Source organism: Balaenoptera ricei, chromosome 1 (genome assembly GCF_028023285.1).
Source record: "Balaenoptera ricei isolate mBalRic1 chromosome 1, mBalRic1.hap2, whole genome shotgun sequence".
Lineage (NCBI taxonomy): Eukaryota > Metazoa > Chordata > Mammalia > Artiodactyla > Balaenopteridae > Balaenoptera > Balaenoptera ricei.
Window position 1 is genome coordinate 73,865,442 of NC_082639.1, and position 2,538 is coordinate 73,867,979.

At 41.8% G+C, this 2,538-nt stretch overlaps 1 pseudogene; it reads left to right on the forward strand.

Annotated features, from left to right (window-relative positions):
• Positions 1-1,270: 1,270 nt before the first annotated feature.
• LOC132350426 (large ribosomal subunit protein uL6-like) lies at positions 1,271-1,844 on the forward strand (annotated as a pseudogene).
• Positions 1,845-2,538: the final 694 nt, after the last annotated feature.

Sequence of the window (2,538 nt, forward strand, 5' to 3'; positions counted from 1 at the left end):
CACTATGGAGAACAGTATGGAGGTTCCTTGAAAAACTAAAAATAGAACTACCATAAGACCCAGCAATCCCACTACTGGGCACATACTCTGAGAAAACCATAATTCAAAAAGATTCATGGGGCTTCCCTGGTGGCGCAGTGGTTGAGAGTCTGCCTGCCGGTGAGGGGACACGGGTTCGAGCCCTGGTCTGGGAGGATTCCACATGCCGCAGAGCAACTGGGCTCGTGAGCCACAATTACTGAGCCTGCGCGTCTGGAGCCTGTGCTCCGCAACGGGAGAGGCCGCGATGGTGAGAGGCCCGTGCACCACGATGAAGAGTGGCCCCCGCTTGCCACAACTAGAGAGGGCCCTCGCGCAGAAGCGAAGACCCAACACAGCCATAAGTAAATAAATTAAAAAAAAAAAAAGATTCATGCACCACAATGTTCGTTGCAGCTCTATTTACAATAGCCACGACATGGAAGCAACCTAAGTGTCCATCGACGGTTGAATGGATAAAGATGTGGCACATATGTACAATGGAATATTACTCAGCCATAAAAAGAAATGAAATTGAGTTATTTGTAGTGAGGTGGATGGACCTAGAGTCTGTCATACAGAGTGAAGTAAGTCAGAAAGAGAAAAACAAATACTGTATGCTAACACATATATATGGAATCTAAAAAAAAAAAAATGGTTCTGATGAACCTAGGGGCAGGACAGGAAATAAAGACATAGACGAAGAGAATGGACTTGAGGACATGGGGAGGGGGAATGGTAAGCTGGGACGAAGTGAAAGAGTAGCATTGACATATGTACACTACCAAATGTAAAATAGATAGCTAGTGGGAAGCAGCTACATAGCAGAGGGAGATCAGGTCAGTGCTTTGTGACCACCTAGAGGGGTGGGATAAGGAGGGTGGGAGGGAGACGCAAGAGGGAGGGGATATGGGGATATACGTATGCATATAGCTGATTCACTTTGTTATACAGCAGAAAATAACTCAATACTGTGAAGCAATTATACTCCAATAAAGATGTTTAAAAACAAAACAACAAAAAAAGACAATGTCAAGAGAATGAGAAGACAACCCAGAGACTGGGAGCATGTCTTGCAAAAGACACATCTGATAAAGTATGTTATCCAAAATATACAAAGAACTCTTAAAACCCAACAATAAGGAAATGAACAAACCAATAAAAAATGGGCCAAAGACCTAACGAGACTCACCAAATAAGATATACAGATGGCAAATAAACATATGAAGTCTTTGTCACGTCTACTGCAAGAATGAAGACCATTCTCAGCAATCAGGCTGTCCACATTCTAGAAAATATTGACATTACTCTGAAAGAACACACAGTTATTATGAAGGGCCCCAGAGGAATCCTGCAGAAGGATTTCAGTCACATCAAAGTAGAACTGTTTCCTTGGAAAGAAAAGAAGAGGCTCCAGGCTGACAAATGTTGGGGAAATAGAAAGGGACTGGTACCTCTAGCACTATCTGTAGTCACGTACAGTGCATGACCAAGAGTGTCACCCTGGGCTTTCATCACAAGATGAGGCTGTGTATGTTCACTTCCCCGTCAATGCTGTTATTCAGGAGAATGAGTCTCTTGTTGAAATCCAAAATTTCTTGGGTGAAAAATAGATCCACAAAGTTTGGATGAGGCCAGGAGTTGCTTGCTCCGTATCTCAAGCCCAGAAAGATGCGTTAATTCTTGAAGGAAACAGCAGTGAACTTAAATCAAATTTAGCTGCTTTGTTTCAGCAAGCCACAACAGTTAAAAACAAGGGTATCAGAAAATTTCTGGGTAGTATCTATGTCTCTGAAAAAGGAACAGCTCAGCAGGCTGCTGAATAAGTTTTAAGATGTCCAGCAATTGTGCACCCTGGTATTTACCCAAAGAAACTGAAAACTTATGTCCACACAAAAACCTGCATATGGATGTTTACGGCAGCTTTTCTCGTAACTGTCCAAACTTGGAAACAACCAAGATGTTGTTTCGGTAGGTGAATGGATAAATAAACTGAAGTACATCCAGACAATGGAATATTATTCAGCACTGAAAAGAAATGAGCTATCAAGCCATGAAAAGACACAGAGGAAACTTAAATGCATATCACTAAGTAAAAGACGCCAATCTGAGAAGGATACATACTCTATGATTCCAACTATATGACATTCTGGAATAGAAAAACTATGGATATGGTACTTGCCAGGGGTTAGTGAAAAGAGAGGGATTAATAGGTGGATCACAGACGATCTTTAGGGCAGTGAAAACACTGTATGATACATGCCATTATACATTTGTCTGAACCTGTAGACCGTACAACACCAAGAGGGAACCCTAATGGAAACTATGGACTTTGAGTGATTATGATGTGTCAATGCAGATTTACCAATTTCAACAAATGTAGCCCTCTGGTGGGAGATGTTGATGATGCAGGGAGGCTATGCATGTGTGGGGGAAGGAAGGTATATGGAAAATCTCTGTACCTCCCTCTCAATTTTGCTATGAACCCAAAACTACTCTAAAAAAAATAGTCTTTAAAGA